The sequence below is a fragment of the Erythrolamprus reginae genome, chromosome 2 (genome assembly GCF_031021105.1).
Source record: "Erythrolamprus reginae isolate rEryReg1 chromosome 2, rEryReg1.hap1, whole genome shotgun sequence".
NCBI classification, from domain to species: domain Eukaryota; kingdom Metazoa; phylum Chordata; class Lepidosauria; order Squamata; family Dipsadidae; genus Erythrolamprus; species Erythrolamprus reginae.
The window spans coordinates 80,198,261-80,212,029 of record NC_091951.1 but is presented as its reverse complement, the minus strand read 5'-3'; the positions used below and the strand labels follow the sequence as shown (position 1 = coordinate 80,212,029).

Below are 13,769 nucleotides of genomic sequence, written 5' to 3'. Positions count from 1 at the left end.
GGGGAGAGAAATTAGAAATATACCTGGCCTGAGAACAATCGGAGTCACACCACCCCAGCAAAGGCAGCTTAAACAACATACTTAAAAACAAAGTCTTGTTTCTAAATGCTATGCTATGGTGCAAAGAGTAAACTCTATCAGTACCACCAGTGATGCCCATTTAAGCCACACACCGCCTCTTCAATAGAGGCTGTTGTTGCGTCAGCCAAGCATTGCAACAACGCCACTGTCTAGGTTCCCTTGCTACCAGCTATCCCTTTGGAATTCTGCATCAGCTACTGACTTGTGCAAGATGATGCAATCAGCTACAGCTTTCTGCCTATAACATCAAGAGATCTCCAACACTCAGCAATTTCCTTGACTTTCTGATGTTGGTATGTGCCAAAAGATGCGGAGGCAGAAAACTAAGTGCAGTCTAAGTTGATTTTGCTTTTCAAAATTCATGCACAGTATTGAACTGAAACTAGATAGTGTGTGACTGTGTGTGTTACTCTTTTCTGCCCTTTCTCCAGATCCACAATCTCTCTCTCAGATGTAGCTGCACAATAAATTTGGATTGGGGCATTGTAATATCAGCTGAATTACTGTGTCTCATCCCTTTTCTGATGACCTAGCAGAAGATTTGCTTTCTTAAACACTATTGCATACTGCACTGATTGATTTCATTTAACCATCTACAACTACCACAAGATCCTTTCCCTGGTTGGCCATTGACAGTTCAGTCCCCATCATTTTATAAGTGAAGCATGGATTCCTAGCTTCAATAGGCATGACACTTGTTGACATTTAATTATACTTACCATTTAGTAACCTGGTCACCAAGTAAAAAGAGATTCCTTTGGAGCTCTTCATGGTTTATTTGTGCTTTTTTTCTACTTATAATGGAATATGCCTGACACTAAATCATTTAATAGATGAAGATTAATAGAATAACAGAGTCAGAAAGGACCTTTGGATTAACTAGCCCAAAACAGATTATTGGGAGAAATCACTTATCTTCTTACATTGTGAAAAGTGTCCATCTAATCCTATGCTTTATTTTCTATTATTCAACTAGTCATCAGACCATCTCAGACAATGTCCCGTGCTATCCCATGACTGCTCAGATTATTCAACAGTTTTTGATAAAGTAATAAAGCACATAACATTCACATTTATTTATTTATTTATTTGTTTGTTTGCTTGTTTGTTTATTTATTTATTTATTTGATTTCTCTGCCGCCCTTCTCCTGAGACTCAGGGCGCTTACATCTTCCCACCTCTTTCTTGAGATCTAGAGTAGGTATAACTGGAAATAAGAGTTTTACTTGGAAACTGAACCATGTCCTCTTTTCAAATAGAATCTACTGTGTTTCCCCGATAGTAAGACACCCCCGATTGTAAGACGTATCGGGGATTTCAGGGGGGTCGGCTAATATAAGCCGTACCCCGAAAGTAAGACATATGTCTTACTTTCGGGGAAACATGGGGGTATTGCGGGGGGGGGAGTCCGATGACGTCGGGAAGACCCAGGGAAGGTTTCTTTGGCCGCCCAGCAGCTGATCTGCTCGGCAGCGCAGCAGCAGCCCTGGCGGCGGTTCCATCGGCAGCGCGGTGGCAGGGAGAGGCTTGCGGCCACCGAGCAGGTGGGAGAGCTCGGCGGCAAGGCACAAAGGATTTCCCTCGGTGCGGGTCGGTTGCTGGGACGAGCGCCTTCGCTGCAAGCCGCCACCCGCTCGGCTCGCTTCGGACCAGCGCCGTCCTTCGCCTCGCTGCCACCACCTCTTCCCCGGCTTGGCAAAGCGAAGGACGGCGCTGGTCCGAAGCGAGCCAAGCAGGCGGCTGGAGCTGCGCCCTCCTTCGCCCGCCTCCTTTTCGGCAGGCAGGTGGGGCTGCCCAACTGCGCAGAGCGGCTACTCCCCTCCAGACGCGTGTCGGGGAAGCGTGTCGGTTGCTGGGACGAGCGCCTTCGCTGCAAGCCGCCGCCCGCTCGGCTCGCTTCGGACCAGCGCCGTCCTTCGCTTTGCCAAGCCGGGGAGGAGGCGGTGGTGGCGAGGCGAAGGACGGCGCTCCCCTCCGCTCGGCTCGCTTCGGACCAGCGCCGTCCTTCGCCTCGCCGCCACCGGCTCTTCCCCGGCTTGGCAAAGCGAAGGACGGCGCTGGTCCGAAGCAAGCCGAGCGGGTGGCGGCTTGGTCCACTCAGCCACCGGCCGCCCTGCGCGCTGGGCTGCTTCAAATTTGACGCGCAACGTCTGAACGAAGCAACGCAAGCAATCCGGAGGGCAGTTGGAGAGCAGCACCTGCACGTAACTGGAACCCGGGGCCCCCAACCAGATTGAGCTCTTCCCTTCCTTCACGAAACGCGTGAACAGGCGCAGTTCGTTCGGCTGCAGAGGGAAGGTCTGGAGACGGGCCAGACCCGAGGCGCTCGTCACCTGCAAGACCAGTTCGCGAAACTCGTTCCGCCCGAGGTGGACCCAGGCATCTCGCAGCAGCAGCCGGTTCGGGGCCGCCACGCCCAGATGCTCCACTGCCACCGTGCAGCGAATCCGCCCATCCAGCTCCGAGTCTTCCGCCAGTCGCATTCTGCGGGGTGAAGCCGAGAGAGCGGACACGCAAACATGACAAAGACCCGAGATCGGGATCCACTCAAACCACGCATTGGGTTGCGGTGCAGATCACTTCTTCAGCCCGCCGTCGACCGAGCCGGGTTTGAAAGAGACATTTCTCACGTTCAAGTTGCCTGACTCGCGCTGCGGGATTCAAATATTTTTCCACCGGCCGCAACCACCAATCAGCCTTGGGGAAGCTTTAATTTTTGAGCCAATGAAAAAGAGGAGAGGCGGAGTTAGAGATCCCGGCTTGCGTTGAGCTTTAATTTTTTCAGCCAATGAAAAGAGGCAAGGCGGAGTCAGAATTCCCGGCTTGCCACCTTCATTTAAGTCACTAGCTGGGAGACCAGAAAGCGACCATCTCCGCCCCTGGATACGGCCGGAGACAACATCGACGGAGGTCCTGATAGCGAGCCAAGGAAGGCCTCATGGCTGCGTTTAAAGGGGGCGTAAAGGAACCATTGGACCCAGTAAGCCAGAACAAGATCTTCATGGAGACGGTCCAGAAGGAGCTGCGATGCCAGTGGCTGCATACCGAGTATGTGGTAAACCCGCTTCTGAAAGGTTGGTGGGCTGGAAGGAGGCAGGTTTGTACGGGCAGTCCTCGACTTACAACGGTTCGTTTGGTGACCGTTCAAAGTGGAAGAAGTGATTTATGGGCGTTGATCGCACTTAAATGACCATCTCAAGAGTGCCCATGCTCGCCTCCCCAGACTGACACCAACCCCCCGCTTCGAAGCGTCTCCCCCCCAAGCGCTATCGCTGCGGCGCTTTTTTTCCCACCTCCCCCCCCCACCCGGCGGGTGCAGGATCTCTCCTCCTTCAGATCACGTCGCTGGGAAAAAAGATCCGGGGAAAGTTTCTCGTTCGCTCTTTGCCCGCGAGCGGCTCCGAAGCAGCAGCAGTGCCGGCTTCTCCCGTTCGCCGCCGGTCGGCTCCCCAGACTGACACCAACCCCCCGCTTCGAAGCGTCTCCCCGCCCAAGCGCTATCGCTCCGGCACTTTTTTCCCCACCTCCCCCCCCACCCGGCGGGTGCAGGATCTCTCCTCCTCCAGATCGCGTCGCTGGGAAAAAAGATCCGGGGAAAGTTTCTCGTTCGCTCTTTGCCTGCGAGCGGCTCCGAAGCAGCAGCAGCGCCGGCTTCTCCCGTTCACCGCCGGTCGCCTCCCCGGTCGCCTCCAATATAAGACATACCCCGAAAGTAAGACATAGTGGGGCTTTTGGGGATAAAAAGAAAGTAAGACACTGTCCTATATTATGCCCTTGGAGATGAATAATCTTTATAGGTCTTCTCAGTTATCCAAGTCATGGGTGTCCTAAATATGTTCTTTTTAAAGAAAATTGGACTTTCTGATTATTTGTCACATTAACTCTAGGCTAACATAATTCAATTCTTTTGAGGTCATCAAGCACATCCCTGGCTTTGGGAGCACAGCCCGACATAGTTTGAGCTGGGGGCTATGCTCCCAAAGCCAAAGATACACTCGATGACTCAAAAAGAATTGAAGTAACTTGAGTAACTGTATATTCTTGTTAACACATTTAAAGAAGACAAACAAGTTAATGAGACAGTATCCTCAGCCTGCCCAAGCTGTATTCATTGCTTTTTCCTCAGCAAGTCATAGACCTCTGTATGCTTTAGATTTTTGTTTTTTGCCCGTTTGTTTGGAAACGTTTAAGGTAATTTAGTTGCAGTTTCTAGAATCCCCTTGGATCCATTTTTATACATTAGAGTTACGCTGGCTACTTTCCAATCCTGAGACACAATTCAAGATTTTAAGAATGTATTTTTGCCAAACTGTACATTATCAATGCCATTTTTTAGTTCCTTAAGGTCTCATAGAAGGATGCTATCTAAATTTTGGAATATTTTTATTTTGAATTTTTCAATGTGATCTAGAAAACTTTGTCTTGTTACACCTGTTTGCCTCAACTGCCTAGATGGATTATAACAGACTTAACGTATATTGTTCCTAGTTCTTCAAATTACAGTGTAAGAAGATTAATGAAATTCTAGGTATAGGAGATTAAGTTATAATTAAAAATTAAGCTACATTTAAATTGAAAAGTACATTTAAAAAATCAGTTCCCTTAATATTTTTTCAATCAAACTTCAGTGATGTATCTGATTTTTTATGCAGATAGATTTTCATACTTATATCGCATAGACATGTGAACAAGTTCTTTTATGAAAAAACACCATTGACAATTGATTTCTCACTCCCACATTTCAGAAGTAGATTATAGCAAGAAAGGAATGACATACATTTGATGATCATAGTTATAATCTATACAGAATAAATTGTTTGCAAAACAGTATTGTCTGTGCAATGAGAAATTTCATATTTATATTTTTAAAAGAGCTTACTTGAAAAATGATGACATACATCACAATTTATTTATTTAAATAAATTAGTTCATCCTTGTTTTTTTTTAAAGAAATGGGTGGAAAAGCAGATGCATTTACTATTAAGCCGGAATATATTTTAATAATACGTTTATTCTCATACAATTACCACCCACCTTAAACTTAGGCATAGCTTATCAGAACTTACTAAATTATAGTTTACAAAGTGTTGGCTCCTTTCCATGTCCTCTTCTCACCTCATTAGCAACAAATATTTTTTATAAAAGCCAATGACTTGTTGTAATGTGCATATACTGATGTAATTAATCCTTAAGAGAGCAGGGAGCTTCTGTTTTCAGATGAATCATAATTAATGGAAGGGGCTGAAACTGTTTTAATCACCCTGAGGATGAAGTAACCCAGATACATACAGCAGTATATGGGACCAAAGAGACCATAGAAGGAAATGTATATGCCAAATAGATTATGAACAGGACACACCAAGATATATGAGCTAAAAGTGCTTAATTTTAAATGAAAACATAGGTAGGGAATTGTAAATACCTGGTGGGATGAAGAGGGCCAGCCATGTCTTGCTACCAACTATTTAGATTATACAAGATACAAAAAGGCTTATTGAGAACTCCATTCAAAGCAATCCATATGATAGCAAAACAGGGATTTTCAAATTGTGGGTCCAGGTTTTTGTGGAATTGTGTGCAAATCTGAGTATAAGTATCACACATTTGGGGGCATGATTATACAAAGCTGGATTGCTATTAAAATCTGGTTCTGTTCTATCCAGTTAAACTATGTTCTTAAGTACGAGTCTACAGAGAGGGGCAGCATACAAATTTAATAAATAATAATAACAACTTCCTATATAGTTAGAATACAAGAAAAAGTATCCATTAGAATTACATTTCTACCTTAAACAAAATAAAGCAATGAAGGACAATGTTTAATATAATTAGTATAAACAATAACAGAAAAACAAAGATCTCTTATTATCAATTAATGAGAATGGGGTTCTTCTCGCTTATGTAAACTGTTAAAGGAGGGTGGAAGGAGGTGAATTCCTAGGCAGGTGTATCTTGCCACTGCAACACTAGGCTTTTTGCTATACTGAGGCAACAGGAATATTTGCTATGCTGTAGGGCATGACACAGCACTCTTTCACGGAGTGGCAGAGGGGAGGGAGAATATGACCATCACGCCAAGGAAAAAACCAGAGCGAAAGGTCCATGGAGGTGGTCAGTGAGGAAGGCATACAGTGGCCTCTTTATCTCAGCTAAAGAGGGAGGAGCAAAGATGGGAGGTAGATACCGGTAGATGGATCTGGGAAGCTGAAAGGAAGGCAGTCGCTTGCCTTGGAAGAACTGAGGCTGGGGGTTGAGATGACGTGGATCAGGGCAATCTTTATCTAAATACTGCCTGGAATTTGCTTAACAGCAGCAACAGGGACTCTGGAACTGCTGTCACTAAACAAGACAGTTATGTGATTTTTTTCCTCGACAACCACTTTGTTTAGCAATGGAATTGCCTATCTTAGTTAAGATTGTTAAGTGAAGACTACATGTAATTAACTTTGGATAGATCCTCATTCCTACCTCTTGATCACTTATGCATCTTGGTACGTGTGCTTTCTTCCAATCTTTAAATATGACTATTCATTTATTATTACACTATAATTTCTAGTTTAAAACAAGTTATACTTCCAGATTTTTGAAAAGATTTGAAGAGGGAAAGAATAAATATATACAATCCTATTTTCAGTTTCATCATTTCAGCTGAAGTACTAAAACAAGGCCATAGTCTTCTGATATATAAGTGACAGAGGGTAATAGTATTGTGTAGATTGTCCTCAGACAGGATTACAAATAGATTAGACACACTGACTTTATTATCCATTCTGAATCCAGATTAACATTGGTCTGCTCTATTGGAACTAGACTGATATGCATAATTCATGATCATACAGAGCTACAGCTTGAGGTCTGCATCCTTTCTACCCATACTGGGTATCAACATTAAATTAAAATCAAATAATAAAAGCAGCAACAATATATTTTTCATTATCTCAAGTCCAGTAATCAGAGCTGTAGTTAATCCCTTCTTATCTTCTGAATATAAGCTTCCTAGAATTTGGCAATTAAGTTTTATTAGCTTTAATTAGATATAAAGAATAGTCAGTAAAATTGATTTTCTCATAGCCTCTCCAAATTCAGGGTTAGTCTTTAAAGCTACCAAAATCCATGCAGAATCTGTGCTTTCAAACTGTACGTGCATGTATAAATGAGCCAGAATAATTCCATACACAGAATTCATAAACCCCAACTAATAACATTTCTAATCACATAATATTATTACACCAGGTCAGAATAAAACATTACGAGTATTCATTGTTCAATGTGTCCTATAAGAGGCATTTATGATATATCCTCAAGATTTGTGGTGCCAAAAATAAACACTCAGTATGATATTCCTTATTTTATGTCACAGACAACCATATTACATACTCATACATATGAGTACATATTTTTAAGTGTTTTAACCATAACATTTGTTCATAAAATTATTCTGGCTAATAGAACTAAGGTGAACATTTTCCAGCATGTTTCCAATGCCCATGGATTGGTAAATAAAAATAGATGAAATATTTCACATTCATTTTCAAAACAAATATAACATAAATTAATTGTATTTCATTCAATTTTTAGCATGTTTAATTAAACAGACAACTTATACAGGTTTCTAACTCTGTCTCCACTTACATATAAATGGGAGAAACATAAAAGAATACAATAACAATCTAATAAGCTAAAGGGGATATGAGAATTAGTGTTCTCATGAGAACACTAGTTCTCATATCCCTTTTAGAACATAGTTTTGAAGATTAAACAGATAGTCCTCATTTAGACCATTTGTTTAGCAACTGTAGTTATGACAGTATTGTAAAAAGTGATTTATGACAGGTCCTCTCAATTACAACCACTGCAGCGTCTCTGCAGTCATATGATCACAATGCAGACACTTAGCAACATTTATACATTTTTAATGGTCACAACCTCCCACAGTCCCATAATTATCATCTGTGCTTTTACAGCTTCTGATAAGCAAAATCAATGGGGAAATTAGCAGGTGGTTGCAAGTCATGGTCATGTGATGTCTTGCTTCACAACCATAATCAGGAGTTCTGGAATTGCTATTACTAAGTAGAAGTTTCATTTAATGACCACATTACTCAATGATGAAGTTGACTGTCCCTATTAGGATGAATAAGTGAGGACTAGCCATAAGTCCCATTTCTAGATTTTCCAGAGAAAGGCAACAAGCATTATTAAAATACTTCTTACATGGCTAGATTATTGATGTAGAAGTACACAATAAGAAACATAAAGGCAGCTCTAATTTTTAAAAAGGCAAACTCACAGAGATGCTCAGCTAATCTTCAGACCAAGTAAGTACCTAATTCTTCAAATTGTGTTTTAAAAGGGTAGTTACACCTTTTCTCTCATCTCTCATCAAGAGATTCATGGTAATGCTATTATATTGGCTTTTCACTCCATCCTCACCATTAAAATGCCTCTCCCACACATAAATGGGGGGGGGGGGAGAGCGCACTTTCTTCTTTTTCCTGTAAGTAGTCATTTTAAAAAATGAGACATTGGATTAAAACCCCTGATCCCTCCGACTTTTTCCACTGCCACCTTACATGAGTACCTTTTCCCCTTATTTTAGTTTATTGAAGACTTATAATATCAATAGTAACCTTTGTCACCATACTGTGTCCCAGCTATTAAAAGTATCAATTTCTAATCACCACAGAACAGATCATTACTTTTTTATCCATGTAAATTGAATGTGTTGGTGAATTGTGGTAAACAGTATGCAAAAAATAAAGGATGTACGCTGATGAATTATGCATATCTGCCTTTAATTTGTAACACAGCAGGACAGTATTCTTCTGGATTCAGAGTTTATAATCAAGTAAATATAGCTAATCTAGGAGAAATGGCGTCTTAATATATATTAGTACGTGTATTAGTATATATATATATATAAGCATACAAGATGGCGCCGACAAAGGCTGCCTCGGTGAAATGCTCTCAAACAGTTTTTTCATTTTCTACTATTCCCTGCAATTCTCAACGGATTTCCTACTCAAGAGACCATCTGCTAAGAATTAAAGAACATTTCTTTAAGGAGCAGCTATCTGCAACTTCAACCCCACCTGTCTTTACAAACGCGGAGGAGATTTTAGCACAGGAGGAAGCCATTTCCCGGCAACCATGGATCACCAAAAACATACGCAGCCGGCAGAGATGAAGAGGTAAAAGGGCGGGAATTTTAAATAGACTAAGGAACAAGGGAATTAAAAAACAACCGCTCCCTTCTATCTTTCTTACCAATTTACGTTCACTTGCCAACAAGATGGATGAAATACTGCTCTTAAATAGATGCTATTCTGATTTTCACAACGCATCTGCCCTATGCTTTACTGAAACCTGGCTAAACGAGGAAATTGATGATAACAGTATGCATTTACCGGGCTTTCAAATGTTTCGGGGTGATCGGAATGCAGAATTATCAGGGGGGGAAAAGGGAGGAGGCTTATGTATATATATCAACAACAGCTGGTCTCAAGACATCACCATTATACAAAAATTCTGTGATGAAAACTTGGAGTCTTTAATTATTAATTGCAAACCCTTTTATTCTCCTCGTGAGATTCATTCCTTCTTAATTTCTACAATTTACATCCCTCCCCAAGCATCTGTACAAAAGGCACTAAAAACCCTAGCTGATCAGATTATGGAGGCTGAAGCCAAATACCCTGATTCACTGGCCATTATTTTGGGAGATTTTAACAAGGCAAACTTAAGAGATGAGCTACCAAAATACTTTCAACATGTAAATTGTCCCACCAGAGGCAATAATATCTTAGACCATTGTTACACAGCTGTAAAAAAATGCATACAGGGCTTTACCAAGAGCAGCTGTGGGCCATTCTGATCATTGCATGATTCACCTTGTACCTGCTTACAAACAAAGATTTAAAGCCACAAAACCAATAATTAAATCAGTGAGGACTTGGACTGAGGAAGCAAAGTTAAAGCTACAGGCTTGCTTTGACTGCACAGACTGGAATATTTTTAAAGACACTTCTGCAGATCTAGATGAACTAACAGATATTGTAACATCATATGTCAGCTTCTGTGAAGACCTATGTGTACCAACCAGGAACTTGAAAATATACAGTAACAATAAACCTTGGTTCACAGCCAAACTCAAGCAGTTACGTCATTCCAAAGAGGAAGCCTACAGAAAAGGTGATAGAATGCTGTACAATCAGACCAGAAATATATTAACAAGGGAGATCAGAGCAGCAAAAAGGAACTACTCTGAAAAGCTCAAGAATCAATTCTCAACAAATGAACCAGCAAACATGTGGAAAACTCTCAAAAACATCACCTGTTACAGCAAACCACCTTCCCAAGCTGAAGGAGATCAGCAATTGGCAGATGACCTGAATGTGTTCTACTGCAGGTTTGAAAAGAAACCTCAACCATTATGTGCACAACCTCCATCCCAGACACACCAACAACAGCTAAATCTTCTACAATTGAACCCATCCCATTGTGTTTACAACCCCTAGTGATCACAGAAAAGGAAGTGAAAGATCTATTTCTCTTAACCAAACTAAATCAGCTAGCGGTACCTGAACACACTTGTAAGTGGATCACAAGCTTCCTAACAGACAGGAAGCAGCAGGTGAAGCTAGGAAAAATCACATCAGATATATGTACAATTAGCACAGGTGCCCCCCAAGGCTGTGTACTCTCACCACTTCTCTTCTCTCTATACACTAATGACTGCATCTCATACGATCCATCTGTTAAACTACTGAAGTTTGCAGATGATACAACAGTGATCGGACTCATTCGAGACAATGATGAATCTGCATACAGACGGGAAGTTGAACAACTATCCTTGTGGTGTGACCAGAACAATCTAGAACTGAACACACTCAAAACCATAGAAATGGTGGTAGACTTTAAGAGAAACCCTTCCACCTCTCACAATACTAGACAACACAGTATCAACAGTAGAGACCTTCAAATTTCTAGGTTCTATCATATCTCAAGACCTAAAATGGTCACCTAACATCAAAAACATCATCAAAAAAGCACAACAAAGAATGTTCTTTCTGCGCCAGCTCAGGAAGCTCAAACTGCCCAAGGAGCTGCTGATTCAGTTCTATAGAGGAATCATTGAGTCTGTCATCTGCACCTCTATAACTGTCTGGTTTGGTGCTGCAACCCAACAGGACCGACACAGACTTCAGAGGATAATCAGAATTGCAGAAAAAACAATTGCTGCCAATCTGCCTTCCATTGAGGACCTGTATACTGCACGAGTCAAAAAGAGGGCGGGTAAAATATTTACTGACCCCTCACATCCTGGACACAAATTGTTTCAACTCCTACCCTCAAAACGTCGCTACAGAGCACTGCACACCAAGACAACTACCGTGTTTCCCCGAAAGTAAGACAGTGTCTTACTTTCTTTTTATCCCCAAAAGCCCCACTATGTCTTACTTTCGGGGTATGTCTTATATTGGAAAAAAAATTGTCAAAATTTTTTGTTTTAACCATAAAATTAACATTTATTAACAACCTGAACAGTATTGTATTCACCACAAAACAGCAGATGATACCCCAGTATCCCAGTGTGTATGTTTTACTGATGTATGATTAATACTGTGTGCATTACCGTATTTTAAGCAGGAGGCAGCAGTGACAAGTGCAGGGGACGGCGCGGTGACGTATGGAGAGGGGGACGGCGCGGTGACGTATGGAGGAGGGGCGGCGCGGAAGTGGGCAGGAGGCGGCGCTCATTAAGATCAGAGGGAGGTGGCAGACGCAGCTACGTATGGAGAGGGGGACGGTGCGGACGTGGGCAGGAGGCGGCGCGCAGCTAGATGAGAGGGAGGCGGCAATACCCCCGTGTTTCCCCGAAAGTAAGACATATGTCTTACTTTCGGGGTACGGCTTATATTAGCCGACCCCCCTGAAACCCCCGATACGTCTTACAATCGGGGGTGTCTTACTATCGGGGAAACAGGGTAGACACAAGAACAGTTTTTTCCCGAACGCCATTACTCTACTAAACAAATAATTCCCTCAACACTGTCAGACTTTCTACTAAATCTGCACTTCTATTCTACTAGTTTTTCTCATCATTCCTATCACCCATTTCCTCCCATGTTGACTGTATGACTATAACTTGTTGCGTATATCCTAAGATTTTTATTAATATTGCTTCTTCATTGCTTATTTGACCCCTATGACAATCATTAAGTGTTGTACCACATGATTCTTGACAAATGTATATTTTATTTTATGTACGTTGAGAGCATATGCACCAAGACAAATTCCTTGTGTGTCCAATCACACTTGGCCAATAAAATTCTATTCTATTCTATTCTCTTCTTAATACATGCTAAGTAAACAACCATAGTATTAAAGCATCACGAACCCTTTCATCAAACCAAGTAACCTCCACATGTACTGAACTCCCATTTCCACATCAAGAGAGCTGTAAGGGCTGCAGGTTAATTCCTCAAGATCTTAAACTTTTTAAACTTGCATTTAAGGGAACAAAGAAACTTTTAAAATTGGATGTTTTTGGTCATAATGTTCATTATGACATGAATATATTGCTTTAGTAATGATGTCATGTATTATTAATATACATTTATACTTTAAAGATTGACTATTTTGAGAATCAAGAAAAACTACCTAAAACAAAAACAATTTAAAATATTAGATATTTACTTCTGATATTTCCATTACTTAGACAATGTGGCATGGTTCAATATATTTATTTGGAACATTATAAAATGGAGAGCTATTCTCTGAGAAAAACAATTAAGATTAGAGCAGAAACAATCTTTTTTAGAATAGAAAATAATGAAACCATGCAGTCCATGTTCTGAACTGGTACTTTAGGGAAAGGCAACTATGAGACACAGTTCGAAGAAGAGATTGCAAGAAAGGTAGATGAAAATATAGGCTTTATATAATAATTCATCTTTAATGAACTGTTGCTATTAATACTGACACATTTAAATACACAGAGAGGGAGCAAAATGTATTATCTGGACAGAATAATTAGAGAAGAAATTAGTGAGTAAATGAAATATCCCATCGGTTTCCCAACATTTTAGAAACTTCAGTAAGCTAATGGGCTAACTTACATCAACTCAAATTCTAGAAAGCTACAATTTGAAAACAATAAATGTTTTAATATAGCTACGAATACTGACTATTACTCAAACACCATCACCCCCCCTAAAAAAACCCGACACCCAAACGCAAATTCAAAGCAAATACAGAGGAAGTATATGAGGGTCACTGCTATCAAAATTGCATTTAAATCCTTCATGTATTTCACTTTTTTCCAAAATGCAAATACCACAATTTAATATCAAATTATATTTAGTAACCGACTAGAAAAACAAATACGTTATATATGCATGTCAATCACAAGAAGGAGTGTCTACGATAAGATTTTTTAAAAAAAAAACAGGAATCCAGAAGAAGAATATTTTAAATGCTGTTGTCCAAAGCAGTACTAACAATGCATTTTTTTTCCAAATGAGTAACTGAAGAAAAATTGAGGTGTGTTGAGAAATCAGTCTTCAAATTAAGACAAGAGTGTGCAACTTCTGTTGACCTAAGGCCACTCCAGACTTTAACCTTAAAGGTCAAACTTCTAAAATAAGTGAGGGCTGGAGGCTGTAGAGAACAATTTAAGGAGTGAC

General features: G+C 41.0%; 1 protein-coding gene across 5 annotated transcripts in view; it reads right to left on the bottom strand.

Annotated features, from left to right (window-relative positions):
• ARHGEF3 (Rho guanine nucleotide exchange factor 3) overlaps positions 1-13,769 on the bottom strand; it is a 132,293-nt gene that overhangs the window by 73,237 nt on the left and 45,287 nt on the right. Inside the window, exon 1 of one of the 5 annotated variants that reach the window (XM_070738480.1) lies at positions 5,504-5,517. The exons of the other annotated variants lie outside the window; for them this stretch is intronic. The gene's annotated coding sequence lies outside the window, so the exon portion shown is untranslated. Of the gene's footprint in view, positions 1-5,503; positions 5,518-13,769 lie in introns of those variants that run through there. 5 annotated transcript variants of the gene reach the window in all.